Source organism: Procambarus clarkii, chromosome 43 (assembly GCF_040958095.1).
Source record: "Procambarus clarkii isolate CNS0578487 chromosome 43, FALCON_Pclarkii_2.0, whole genome shotgun sequence".
Lineage (NCBI taxonomy): Eukaryota > Metazoa > Arthropoda > Malacostraca > Decapoda > Cambaridae > Procambarus > Procambarus clarkii.
In genome coordinates this window covers 3,618,563-3,634,067 of record NC_091192.1, presented here as the reverse complement: position 1 = coordinate 3,634,067, position 15,505 = coordinate 3,618,563, and the positions used below count along the sequence as shown (strand labels likewise).

General features: G+C 36.4%; 1 long non-coding RNA gene across 2 annotated transcripts in view; it reads left to right on the top strand.

Annotated features, from left to right (window-relative positions):
• Positions 1–9,104: 9,104 nt before the first annotated feature.
• Positions 9,105–15,505, top strand: part of LOC138349985 (uncharacterized) — an 11,270-nt gene continuing 4,869 nt past the window's right edge. For both annotated transcript variants that reach the window (XR_011221952.1, XR_011221951.1), the window contains exons 1-2: positions 9,105–9,208; positions 14,273–14,379. This is a non-coding gene — a long non-coding RNA (uncharacterized lncRNA). The remainder of the gene's footprint in view (positions 9,209–14,272; positions 14,380–15,505) is intronic.

Sequence of the window (15,505 nt, the reverse complement as noted above, 5' to 3'; positions counted from 1 at the left end):
TTTTCCAGTTTCCAGAACAACCTCTTATGTGGAACTCTGTCGAAAGCCTTTTTTAGGTCCAGATAGATGCAGTCAACCCAACCATCTCTTTCCTGTAATATCTCTGTTGCTCGATCATAGAAACTGAGTAAATTCGATACACAGCATCTTCCAGATCGAAAACCATACTGTCTGTCTGATATTATATAATTTCTCTCCAGGTGTTCTACCCATTTAGTTTTAATTATTTTTTCCAATATTTTGACTATTACACTTGTCAATGATACCGGTCTATAATTAAGGGGGTCTTCCCTGCTTCCACTTTTGTAGATTGGAACTATGTTAGTCTTTTTCCACACATCAGCTTTCAACTCCTGTATACAGGGATGCCTGAAAAATCAGTTGAAGAGGAATGCTGAGCTCAGGTGCACATTCTCTCAGAACCCATGGTGAAACTCCATCTGGACCAACTGCTTTGTTCTTATTTAGCTCCTTGAGCATTTTTTCCACTTCGTCTCTGGACACCTCTATGTGCTCTATGTTGTTCTCTGGAATTCTTATTGTATCTGGTTCCCTGAAGATTTCATTTTGTACAAACACACTTTGGAACTTTTCGTTTAATGTTTCACACATTTCCTTTTCATTTTCCGTGAATCTATTTCCCATTTTCAACCTCTGAATATTATCCTTTACCTGCAATTTGTTGTTTATGAATTTATAGAATAGACCTGGTTCTGTTTTACATTTGTCTGCAATCCCTTTTTCAAAATTTCTTTCCGCCTCTCTCCTCACTGCCGTGTAGTTGTTTCTCGCATCTTTGTATCGCTGGTATGTTTGGGGGTTCGGCCTCTTCCTGTATTGATTCCATTTTTGTGTCTTTTGGTCTCTGGCCCTCTCGCACTTTCTGTTGAACCAATCCTGTTTCCTAGTTCTGCTTCTCTGTTTTGGTATAAATTTTTTCGTGCCTTTATCATATATTTCACAAAACCTGACATACATCTCATTCACTTCCTTGCCTAGCAACAAGTCTGTCCAATTATACTCACTAAAAAATTTTCTAAGGTTGCCCTGTGCCCTCTTCCATGTTGCAGAAGTTGGGTGGTCCGGCTTCTCACCACTGTGGAAAGAGGGAACGTTAGTGACAGCCTGACTAACCTGGCGACAGGCATGGGGGAAAAACCCCGGCTGCCGCACCTGCTAGCATAACATACACCACCGCAACTAAAAGCAGATACAGACACAATGCCGGGGATAGTAATAGACAGAAACTCACAGACACGAAGGAGGGGGGGGAGGGAAGATAAGCAGACGTAGGAGGTAACCTACGGTAGGAGGTAACCTACGTAGGAGGTAACCTACGGTAGGAGGTAACCTACGTAGGAGGTAACGTAGAATTCTCAAAGAATTACTCATTATTGCTGTCTAAGATAATTAGACGAGCCAAAACTAAATACTACGAAGATAAATTTACCCAAATAAAGAGCAACATTAAACAAACTTGGAGAACAATTTCTCAAATATTGGGATCAAAGAAGTCTTTAAATAACAAACCGACTCTCCTGTCTAATAACGATGGTCAGCTTTCAGCCTCTGATTCTGCTATTGAGTTCAATAGGTTCTTCTCTTCCATTGGTTCATCCCTTGCAAATGATATTCCATCTTCCAGTACAGACATTAATGACTATCTTTCAGGTAACTATCCACAATCTCTGTACCTAAAGCCTATTAATTCCACTGACGTCAATGAGATAATCCTTTCCCTTAAAACCAAGTCTGGTGCCCTTGAGGAGATACCAACTTTAATTTACAAAAAAGCCTCCAGATTTTTAGCCCCTGCTATTGCTTTGCTCTTCAACAAGTCACTTGAACTCCAAACCTTCCCAGATATTCTAAAAAAAGCGAGAGTAACGCCTGTCCACAAATGTGGTAATTTCACAGATGTTAACAACTACAGACCTATATCTATCCTGCCAAACTTGTCAAAAATTTTTGAAAAACTAATCTATAAGCAGCTTTACTCATATCTAGCCAAACTCAATATACTTAGCCCTTGCCAATATGGCTTCAGACCCAAAAAAAGCACTAACGATGCCCATTAGTATGCTTAACTCGATTCATACAGCTCTTGATAAAAATGAGTTCTCTGTTGGGTTGTTTGTGGACCTGCGTAAAGCTTTTGACACTGTCAACCACCAAAACCTTCTTCTTAAATTACATCATTATGGAGTCAGAGGACACTCCCTACAATACCTCAAATCCTACCTTACTGACAGGCTCCAATATGTTTCTGTGAATAATACAATTTCTCCCACCCTACCCATCAACATTGGTGTTCCCCAGGGCAGCATACTTGGCCCTCTCCTCTTTCTCATCTACATTAATGACCTTCCAAATGCCTCCCAACACCTCAAACCAATTCTATTTGCTGACGACACAACCTTCATTTACTCCAGTCCTGATCCCCTTGCTCTAAATGCCACAGTAAATACTGAGCTAAATAAAGTCCATCTGTGGCTAACTGCCAACAAACTCACCCTTAACATTGACAAAACCTTTTATATTCTGTTTGGCAATAAATCCTCTAATCAAATAAATCTCAAAATAAACAATACCCAAATTTGTAACAAATTAGATGGCAAATTCCTTGGCATTCTCATTGACCACAATTTCCAGGGACACATTCTAAACATATCAAAAAAAGTTTCAAAAACTGTGGGCATTCTTTCTAAGATCAGATATTATGTACCACGCCCTGCCCTGGTGACTCTCTATTACTCCCTTATCTATCCATATCTCAACTATGGTATTTGTGCTTGGGGCTCTACTACCCAAAATCACTTACGTCCTCTAATTACTCAACACAAAGCTGCTATTAGGACAATATCCAATTCTGGCCCCAGACATCACTCGGTACCCCTACTTAAATCTCTGAATATGTTAGACATTAAGTCACTGCACATTCTCTCATGTGTATTATACATGTATAAAACGCTAAACTATAATGCCAATCCTGATCTCAAAAGCTTCATAGAAGGTTGTATCAGAACCCATGAGCATCACACCAGAAATAAATACAGTTTTGATATTCCTAGAGTACGACTTAATCAAACTAGAAATGCTCTACAAATCAAGGGGCCCAGAATGTGGAATAACCTTCCCAACCATGTTAAAGACTGTACCTCTCTCAACCAGTTTAAGTTAAAAGCGAAGCTATACCTAATAAATTCCCTGTAACCTAGCTTACCCTTCTATTGTCAACCAATGTCTGTTTTTTTCTTTAAAGAGCGCTGTTTGTCGACATAATTGTATTTGTGCTGCTTTTTCATCTATGTTTTCATTTCTTGTTTTCATTCTACTCATTATGCTCAATTAGTATTAAGCTTGTCATTTAAGTTTGTCATGCCCGAAACGCTTTGCGTAATAGCCCAGCAAACACAGAACGTTTGTGGACGTTTTTAAATGGTTCCACAAAGGTAATACTGTAACTTTTGACATAAATACGTATATCTGATGTTCTTAAAACCAAAGGATATAACTAAAAACATATATTCTTGAGACACAGTTTTTTAAGATTTATGTAAAAATTTAAAAATAATAGTGAATGCTATGGTATTATAATGTTTTCATGCTTTATATTTAAGAATAAATAATTTTCAGTCAACATTTAGTTTTTTTTGTTTACTTTCTGTAAAGCTATCCAATTTACGTTCTTATAACATAAATATAACATTTATATGACGTCAGTATAACGTTATTTACACGACATCATTACGTTATTATGATGTTATATTAACGTATAATTCCTGTGTGAAAACCAGAATATATATTGAACTTTATGTTTTAAACCTTGTAAAGTTATCATAAAACTTGGAATAAGACGGTAAGCATGCTTTACTTATGAAAATATACAAACAAATCAACAAAAACATTTTAACATAAAAAACATAAACATAACATAAATTAATTGCATGCATGGGAGTTAACTGGAACTCTGTAATATTGCATACATGAACCTTAAGGTACAAACCCAGTGTATTTACTCATGCAGTTCTTTCCTAAATCTAAATTTTTCCAATTTTTACACTTTGTTTCGAGTTCTGTCTTGTGTTGCTACTTTTAATACCCCATTAATGTCCCCTTTGTTATGTCCATTCATCCCATTGTGCACCTCTACCATATGTCACTCCTAATTCTTTGCTTTTCTAGAGAATGTAATATAAGCTTTGACAATCTTTCTTCATATGACAGGTTAACAGGTAGAACAAAGATTACCATTTATATATGGATAACTATTATAAGTCGGTTTGAATGAGTGAATTGCTGCTTGAAGATAGGTATATACACCTGTGGTACTATCAGATTGCATCGTGGTGAGCCTAAAACCCTTCAGATCCAAGCAAAGGGTAAAATGCCAGCAGATACAATTGCGAACACATTGATACCAAAATGAAAGACATATGACGAGAATTGAGGTAACCAAAGTGAAAAGAGTGTTCACATTACATTGCACTAGAGTGCTCCCGGGTTACTTTCTCTCACTTTCTCTGTTTTGTGCGGATGGTACACCTTGCTTTTGGAGTTTATATGCATTTAAACCTGTAGATAATTCTATTGCTAACACATTGATACCAAAATGAAAGACCTAGGATGACAATTGGGGTGACCAAAATGAAAAGAGTGTATACATTTTATCGCTCTTGTGCGCTCCCTGGTAACACACTCTCGCTTACTCTGTTTGTTGCGGATGGTAAGCCGGGCTTTTGGAGTTTATATGCCTTTAGTCCTGTAGAGAATTCTATTGCGAACACATTGATGCCAAATTGAAAAAACTAGGATGAGAATTGAGGTAACAAAGTTGAAAAGGGTATACACTTTTCAGTATTATCACGCTCTCTAATGTAATGAGAGTTGCCTGAGGGTGGCTCAGCTTTCTTTTTCTGGTACCCTTGGCCTACATTCATCTTGTCGGCGGGTGGAGCGCGCTGCTGTCTTTGACATTATATGCACATAGTTCTGTTGGGAATTCTATTGCGAACGCATTGATACCAAAATGAAAGACATAGGACGAGAATTAAGGTGACAAAGTTGAAAAGAGTATACACTTTTCAGTATTTCCGCGCACTGCCAGGGAATGTCCAAACAAAAATGGAGAGAGTGGAGGGGTAACTTGCCCAAAACGCGAAAGTGTTTGGGGAGATTAACTTTCGTTCAATACTGTTATGCAAAAGGAGCCACACATCTATGGTTCATCCAATAAAATCAGCAGACTTCTAGATGTTACTACTGCTCGGCTTAGACTCGGTTACAAGTATTTCTGGGAATTCTCATTATCTGCCGATGTAGACCTGACCAAATGTTAACTGTCAACAAAATTATTTGCACACCCCTCCGTCACTATGTGATAGTGAATTCAGAGACAATTCTATAACCAATGTACCAACGATGTGTCAATATTTCATTCAAAATGATCTGGTACCAGAAATTTTAGCCAAATATCCCCAGTTTGCTAACTGTAAGTAGTAACTAAGTGATTGTAACCTATCCACCGCTGCCCACTGGATGAGGGGCGGTGTGCAGGACAAACATATCAATTGTGACACTAGCTCTCCACATATGTCAGTTGCTTAATTTAGAAACTGTACTTGTGATCGATCTCGAACCTATTGTTGATGTGACGACTTATACTGAATTTTGTAACTAGCTCATCAAGATTGTAACTTGCTTAGCTAAATGAATTGTTGGGTTCAGTCCCTGAGCCCATTATGTGCCTCTGCAACCCTTTCCACTACCGCCCACAAGATGGGTATGGGGTGCATAATAAATGAACTAAACTAACTTTAAGGCATCCTGAAAGAAAGCTTGGAGGGCTTGAAAAATTGCAGAACGAAGCCTTGAGGATAATCCTTGGGTGCCTTCGTACCACAAAGATACTTAATATGAGAAAGGAACTTAATATTCCGAGCGTTGTTTATCGTGTTACTGAAAATAACTGTCAAATTGGTATAAAAATGCTTAGGCTAGCTCATCCTAACCCTTGCACAGAAGCCCTCCAGAATTTCTTTATTGAATGTAAACATTGTTTCAAATAGATAAATAAAATTGGAACTGAACTCAGAAAGTATCAGATTTATAATTTGTACCAAGAGAGACAACAATAGCACTTTCCTGCACTGTAGGAAATTACACCCTTTTCAATTTTAATCCCTCCCTTTCCATCAAAGGAGCAAATTAGAGATCAGTCCCAGCTTTGTCTTGAGGCAAAGCTCAACGTCTTAAGCCATATTGATGCTCTGTCCACAGAGCATTCTCTCTCTCAAATCATATACACTGAAGGTTTCCTACAGCGCCCAACGGGTGCAGCTGGAAGTGCAGTTGTCCTGGCAATAGGATATGACTTATATTTTGAGTGGGGAGTCCGTATAAACAACTGGGCCTCTACCCTTCAGACTGAACTATTTGCCTTGCTCCTTGCACTGAAATGTGTACAAGTATCCAAACTTGATACATTAGTTGTAAGTGACTCTTTATCATCCTTAATTGCTCTCAACTCTTTAAGACATAACTGTAACATGCTTGTGTCTGAAGCTAGACACAAATACAATAACAACTTGAGGAACCTTATCATAAACAATAATCTCAACAAAAATCACATAGTTCTCAGAGGTGATTTCAATATTGACCTAGGGCTACAAAATAACCCTCAAGTAGACTGTTTCCTCAACAGCATGAATTCCTGTATGCTCATCCCCGCAATCACCAGGCCCACCCGAGTCACTCAAACATCTGCGACTACCCTGGATCACTGATGGACCAACATAACAGCTCCTCTTACATCAAGTATAATCACTGACAGAACAACTGACCACTATCCTACCTTCCTTGTAGCGAACATGGCCATAACACCACCAGGTAACAAGAAAATTACCTTTAGGTTACAATGTGAAGCGGCAATAGGCAATCTCACAAATGCCCTCCACAATGTAAACTGGGAATCTAAATTTATCAATACACAGGATAATAATTCGTTAACTAGCCTCTTTCCAAAATTTAAAGCCTTTACAATACTTATTGTCCTCTCCTCACCAAGCAAGTAACTGGCAAAAAGGTTAAATAATCCCTGGCTCACTAATGGCATACTTAAAGCAATCGACAAGAAACATGAATATGAAAAAAAAACTTAGGATTGGCCTAGTTGGAAAAGAAGTAGTTAAGAGGTATTCATCAGTGCTTACCAGTATAATAAGAGCAAAGCGTTCCTATTACGAGAATAGATTCAAAGAAGCAAAAGGCAACATAAAAAGCACATGGAGAGCCATCTCTACCATCCTAGGAGCTAAACAACATTCACATAATAAGATAAAAATCTCCAAGGATGGTTATACACCTGCAACAGATCTTGAAACAGCAACTGAATTTAATAGCTTCTTTTCATCGTTTGGTGCTCACCTTGCCCGAAAAATCCCAGAGACTCAGACATATGTTACCACATATCTTTCACGCAGCTATCCAAACTCTCTTCTCCTCTCTCCGGTCAGCCCTACAGATGTTGTGTCCATCATTCACTCGCTAAAAACCAAAGCTGGGAACATTAGTGAAATACCATCGATGGTACACAGGCGTGCCTCCCATGCCCTTGCACCATCCATAGCACTGCTGTTCAACAAATCCCTAGAGTGTCATACCTTCCCTGATATCCTTAAAAAAGCAAGAGTAACGCCAGTTCATAAAGGAGGTAACACGGCAGACATAAATAATTACAGACCCATATCGAATCTACCTATATTATCAAAATTATTTTTTTTTTTTTACAAACAGCTCTACTCCAATCTTGTAAAATTCAATATACTAAGTCCCTGTCAGTTTGGCTTCCGCTCCCAAAAGAGTACCAATGATGCTATTGTTAGTCTGCTTGACTTAATCTTCTCAGCCCTTGACAAAAGTGAGTTTCCAATTGAACTCTTCATCGGCCTGAGAAAGGCCTTTGATACTGTTAACCATATAACTACCTCTTACTTAAATTCCACCATTATGGAATCCGTGGCCTTGCCCTAAACTATATCCGATCCTATCTTAGTAACAGACACCAATATGAAGCCATCAATGATATAACCTCTCCCACTCTACCACTTAATTACCGTAAAGGTGCCACAGAGCAGCATCCTAGGACCCTCCTGTTTCTTATATACATCAATGATCTCCCTAATGTCTCTAACATACTTAAACCTATATTGTTGGCTGATGATACTACTCATCTACTCTGACCCCAACCCACTCCTGTTAAATAATGTTGTAAACAATTAATTAAAAAAAGTCTACTTGTGGATGTCAACCAACAAACCTCACACAAAACATAGAAAAGACCTACTATATCTTATTTGGAAACAAATCAACAAATGCAATTCAGCTTCAGATAGATAATGTAAACATTAGCAATAAAAATGATGGAAAGTTTCTTAGCCTATACTTAGACAAGAGACTCAACTTCCGCACCCATATACAACACATAACTAAAAAGGTTTCTAAAACAGTTGGTATACTGTTTAAGATCAGATATTATGTACCCTACTCTGCTCTCCTCTCACTCTATTATGCACTTATCTATCCCTATCATTCTTATGGCGTTTGTGCTTGGGGTTCAACCTCTGCAAACTACCTCAAGCCCATCATCATCCAGTAAAAATCTGCTATCAGGACAATAAATAACTCTACCTTCAGACAACACACAGCTCCCTTGTTCAAATCCTTAAACATGCTAAACAAATTCACTCCATACATTCTCCTGTGTAAATTACGTTTATAAAGCCCTTTTTCTAACTGCAAACCCTGTTCTGAAACTCTTCCTGGACAGATGTAATAGAACACATGGCCACGTCCCCACCAGACATAAATATCTCTTTGATATCCCCAGAGTCAAACTTAATCTATGTAAACACTCTATGTAAATAAAGGGACCTAGTCTATGGAACTCACTCCCTTATAATGATTTGAAAAGCTGTCCAACTTCTGCCATATTCAAAAATAAAACCAAAAAGTACCTGTAGTACTTTTTAAGTACGAGGGAGTAATGCGCAAAGCGTCCCTCACCTGTGACGTCACAGCGTCACCTGACGCCATATCAACACATCGGCCATTTTGTCGTCAGTTCAGTCATGGCGAGGACTAACCCTTCATGCAAACTGCACCTACTATCAAGAAGAAGAAGATTTTGTGTTCCACCGATAGTATTATCGTAAGTAAGCACTTATATTTTATATTTTATTAAATTAATTGATTCTATTTTTCTGTAATAAAGGTCCAAAGGGTTGTTAAGGAACAAGGGTGTAGCGATACCGACGCTCAGTGCGCTCAACTCACACCAAAGTATCACCTGTGTAGCTTCTGTAATTAGTGTTAATTAGTTATGCTATAAGATAATGAAGCGAGTATAAGATTAACTCGCTACAAGGGTACTGTGTTGGGAGGTGAGGGCTGTTACTGGTGTCTGTGGGGATGTGAGGACTTGTACCAACCACTATCACCACCAGTACCTTGTCTTGCATCCTGCTTAGTATTCCTATTGAGATATGAAGTATTATTGCATTCATATAATTATTCATTCATTGTCATTACTATTTTTATGGGCTATGTTCTGTTACCCTAATGCTTTTTACCCCTGGGCATGTCCATTTACTCTCCAGCCCTTCACAAGCCACTGCTGCACCCCCTCCATGCCCATACTTACTGTGCTTATTCTTACAGGACTGCACTGCATTATGTGGTGCTCACTGCCTGGACACCTTGATACATGCATTATAGGGTTCTGGTAGTTGTTCTACTCACCAAGCCCTTCCAAGGCCAGGCTTGACATGTGAGAGCTTGGTCCAACAGGCTGTTGCTTGGACAGGCCCCTCAGGCCCACATATCCACCACAGCCTTGTTTGTCCGGCACTTCAAAATCAAATGTTTATTTACGTAAGGTACATACATATTTTTAGGTAAGGTACTCTTTATTTGGGTAAATTTATCTTCGTAGTATTTAGCTTTGGCTCGTCTAATTATCTTGGATAGCAATAACGAGTAATTCTTTGAGAATTCTTTGGAGACAATTCCTAACCTATACTTCTTCTCAAGGTCATCTTCACTTCTTGAAGATGTTCAGGTTTTCTCTTGAAGATGTCGACGGTTGTTCCAGCAATACTGTATTTCTTTTATTGCTGAAAACCTGTTTTCAGCCATAAAAAAATAATCCTGAATCCAGAAAAAAATCCCTTTTGTATCGTCTGGAAATTTTCAAATATTGCTGATCAAACCTGAGTCTAAATTATTTGTATATATTATGAATTACAGAGGTCCCAGGACAGGGTTTTTAGGCACTCCACTTACATTTTCCCACTCTGACTTAACCCCCATTTATACAAACTCAGTCTTATCTTTTAGCTAATAATTTATTGTACACACCATACTCAGCCTGTGTAGGGTAGTTTATTGTGCATGTGTAGTATATATATTTGTGTAGTATATTTGGTATATTTAATGCCTCTAACCTCTCCTCATAGTTCTTGTCCTTCAGTTCTGGGAGCCACTTAGTAGCATGTCTTTGCACCTTTTCCAGTTTGTTTATGTGCTTCTTAAGATATGGGCACCATACAACCGCTGCATATTCCAACTTTGGTCTAACAAAAGTCGTGAACAATTTCTTGAGTATTTCGCCATCCATGCATTTAAAAGCTCTGAATATTATCCTTTACCTGCAATTGGTTGTTGCTGTATTTATAGAATATGATTTGTTCTACTTTACATTTGTTTGTTCCTTTTTTTCAAAATTTCTTTCTGCCTCTCTCCTCACTGCCGTGTAGTTGTTTCTCTTTGTATTACTGGTATGTTTGGGGGTTTGGCCTCTTCGTATATTGATTCCATTTTTGTGTCTTTTGGTCTCTGTCCGTCTTGAAATTTCAGTTGAACAAATCCTGTTTCCTAGTTCTGCATCTTTGTTTTGGTATAAATGTTTTTGTTCCTTTATCATATATTTCACAAAATTGACATACTGTGCATTAATTCATCTCAATTACTTCCTTTCCTAACAGCAAGCCTTTCCAGTAAAATTCTTTGAATTCTTTTCTGACTTCTGGCCTAATGTTTGTTTTATCCTAGTGTGTATGATGCCTAGCGTGTGTCTGGTGCCTGTTGTGTTAAACCGAAGATAAATGCATAAGTATAGGTCAGTAATTTCTCCAGCTTTGAAAGGGGCTTTCATTATGCAGCAGTATTCCACTCTAGAGAGCACTAGCGTCTTGAAAACTATCATCATCGGTATAGCATCTCTAGTGTGAAAAGTTCTTGTTATCTATCCTGTCATTTTTCTTGCAGTTGTGACGGCTACTTTATTGTGTTCTTTAAATGTAAGGCCTTCTGACATCAGTACACCCAAATCCTTTACGTTGCTTTTCCGTTCAATGTTATGATTTGACCGAGTTTTGTAAGTGGTTTCCGTTTTTATATTTTTTATTTTTTCCGTAGCGCATGAGCTGAAACTTATGTTCGTTAATCACCATGTTATTTTCTGTAGCCCATAGAAAGACCTGATTTACATCTGATTGGAGGTTTGCCGTGTCCTCTATGTTGCCTACTCTCGTGAAGATTCTAGTGTCATCTGCAAAGGATGATCAAGTACTATAGGTTGTGTCCTTGTCTATGTCCGATATGAGGATGAGAAAAAGTATTGGAGCAAGCACAGTACGCTTGGGGACTGAGCTCTTTACGGTTGATGGTCCAGATTTTATTTTGTTGACTACTACACATTGGGTTCTATTAGTCAGGAAGTTGTATATCCATCTGCCTATTTTTCCGGTAATTCCTTTTGAACGCATTTTATGTGCAATAACACAATGGTCACATTTGTCAAAGGCTTTTTTTTGTCAAAGCGTTTTGTTTGTCTTCCATGGCATCTAGTGCCATGTCAGAGTGGTCCAGCAACTGTGATAGGCAAGAGCGCCCTGTTCTGAAACCATGTTGTCTGGGGTTATGGAGATGCTGTGATTCCATGTATTTTGTGATCTTACTTCTTAGCATTCTCTCAAAGATTTTTATGATGTGCGATGTTAGTGCTATCGGTCTGTAGTTTTTTGCCTCTGCCTTATTTCCTCCTTTATGGGGCGGTGCTATCTCTGCTGTTTTTAGTATGTCAGGGACAATGCCAGTATCTTGGCTTTGTCTCCAAAGAATGTGAAGGGCCTGCGATAACGTTTTTTACAGTTCTTGATGAATATAGAGTTCCAAGAGTCAGGGCCTGGTGCAGAGTGCATAGGCATACTGTCTATGGCTTCTTCAAAATCCAGTGGGGATAGGATCACATCTGATTTATGATTTGATGTTGGTATCATATCCATGAAAAATTCATTTGGGTTATCAATCAGATGGATGGAGAGCTACACTCGTGGTGTCCCATTTTCCCAGCACTCTGTCATATAATGCTTTGAAACTTTTGACGGATTTGGCCTCCACCACCTTCTCACCTAACATGTTCCAACCGTTTACCATTCTGTTTGCAAAAGTGAATTGTCTTACATTTCTTCGGCATCTTTGTTTAGTTCGTTTAAATCTATAACCTCTTGTTCTTGAAATTCCAGGTCTCGGGAAATCTTCCCTATCAAGTTTATCAATTCCTGTTACTGTTTTGTACGTAGTGATCATATCTCCTCTTTTCCTTCTGTCTTCTAGTTTGGAATATTTAATGCCTCTAATGTCTCCTCATAAATCCTGCCCTTCAGTTTTGGTATGAATGTTTGTGTGCCTTCATCGTATATTTTGCAAAATATGGAATACATCTCATTTACTTTACTTTAAGAATATGGTTCGATCAATTAAAAACCCTCTTGTTCAAATTGCAAAGAGACTGAAAGAGATGCAGCATGCTCAATGGATTATATATTAGTGATTATTATTAGGATTATATATTAGTGAATCATATTAGTGATTCAATTATTATGGTCATAAAACAATAAACAAATAGTTTTGGTGTTATTACACTCTATTCACAGGTTATATATAAGTATCTGCATGTTTTGTTCACCATTACAAACCACTAAGTTGGTTTGATTTTTGTTGAGATTGTTATTTATGATAAGATTCCTTACGTTATCTGAGAATGAAGCTATGTCGGTATTGGGAAATCTATAGATGGCACTTATAGTCAAGGAGGATTTAAGGGATTTACTGGAGAACTTGGCAAAGGTATATTCACAATAGTCGTCTCTATTACTAATGAGACTATTGCAGATGAAGGTATCTTTGTAAGATATTGCTATGCCACCTCCTTTTTTTATTAGGCCTGCAGTTGTGAATGGCTTTATTATCACCTTCATTGTATTATCACCTGACCTAATGCGGGTATAAAATCAACTAATATATATATATATATATATATATATATATATATATATATATATATATATATATATATATATATATATATATATATATACAGTATATATATATATATATATATATATATATATATATAATTTTTTTTATATAATTAATTTAATATTAATATAATAATAATTAATAATAATTTAATATTAATATAATATTATAATAGGCATTAAATTAATTTTATATAATTAATTTTAATTATATATATATAATTTTTAATTTTTTTAAAGTTTAAAATTCACTTAAAAATGTAAATTTTAAGTTAAAAAATTTTAACCAAAAAACTTGATATTTTTCATATTTGGAACCATTCCATAATCCCAAGCATAAATGATTATATTTCTATCACTTGCTCTTAAGATTGTTTCATTTAATAGAGGTTGGGCATAATTGTTCTCTGCTGCTAATAGAACTGACTGACTTAGCTATAGGAAAATGTAAAATTAATTGGTTTATCCATTACAGTATTTTGCAGTTTATTTCATGATCCTGTGCTTAATACTTGCATAAATAGTAGATTACAAAATGCATTTTTATATCATTAGTATTGAATAATAATAATGCAAATAATTGACTTATAAATGATGTACAATTAATTGGTAGGTGATATTATATTATTAATATTTTTTCATTCTTGCAAAGCCTTAAAGTCATTAACATGTTAATATAAACTTGATCACCTTCCACTTATTTTCTCATGTGCTACCTACATGTACAAAACCTTATTCCTAAATGCATATTTTGTTCTGAAACTTGTCCTTTATATGTTGTGTATCACCATCTCTGGAGAGTTTTATCTGATTGATGTATAAATTACTTTTAATTTTACAGAATATTATTGTTATACTGAATTTATTATTATATAAATAACTTAATTTTACAGAATCATCTATCAACGCACATCCACAAGTTGAGGAGGAGGATGTGACCTTCCAGATGTCTGAAGTACTGAAACAGGCACCAAACAGGCCTGGTGGATCTAGGTACAAGGTAAAATAATTTAATTTTTTTTTTTTTTTTTTTACTAATTGTCCGATATATTTATATATATATATATATATATATATATATATATATATATATATATATATATATATATATGTATATATGTATATATATATATATATATATATATATATATATATGTCGTACCTAGTAGCCAGAACTCACTTCTCAGCCTACTATTCAAGGCCCGATTTGCCTAATAAGCCAAGTTTTCCTGAATTAATATATTTACTATAATTTTTTTCTTATGAAATGATAAAGCAACCCTTTTCTCTATGTATGAGGTCAATTTTTTTTTATTGGAGTTAAAATTAACGTAGATATATGACCGAACCTAACCAACCCTACCTAACCTAACCTAACCTATATTTATAGGTAAGGTTAGGTTAGGTAGCCAAAAAAAGCTAGGTTAGGTTAGGTTAGGTCGGTTAGGTAGACGAAAAAACATTAATTCATGAAAACTTGGCTTATTAGGCAAATCGGGCCTTGAATAGTAGGCTGAGAAGTGCGTTCTGGCTATTAGGTACGACATATATATATATATAAATATATATATAATGTGTCGTACCTAGTAGCCAGAACGCACATCTCAGCCTACTATGCAAGGCCCGATTTGCCTAATAAGCCAAGTTTTCTTGAATTAATGTTTTTTCGACTACCTAACCTAACATTTTCAGCTACCTAACCTAACCTATAAAGATAGGTTAGGTTCGGTCATATATCTCTATTAATTTTAACTCCAATAAAAAAAGAATTGACCTCATACATAATGAAATGGATAGCTTTATCATTTCATAAGAAAAAAAATAGAGAAAATATATTAATTCATGAAAACTTGGCTTATTAGGCAAATCGGGCCTTGCATAGTAGGCTGAAAAGTGCGTTCTGGCGACTAGGTACGACATATATATATATATATATATATATATATATATATATATATATATATATATATATATATATATATATATATAATATGTATGTGTGTGTGTGTGTGTAATTACCTAAGTGTAGTTAAAGGATGAGACCGTCTTCCCAGCACTCTTTGTCATATAACGCTTTGAAACTACTGACAGTCTTGGCCTCCACCACCTTCTCACCTAACTTGTTC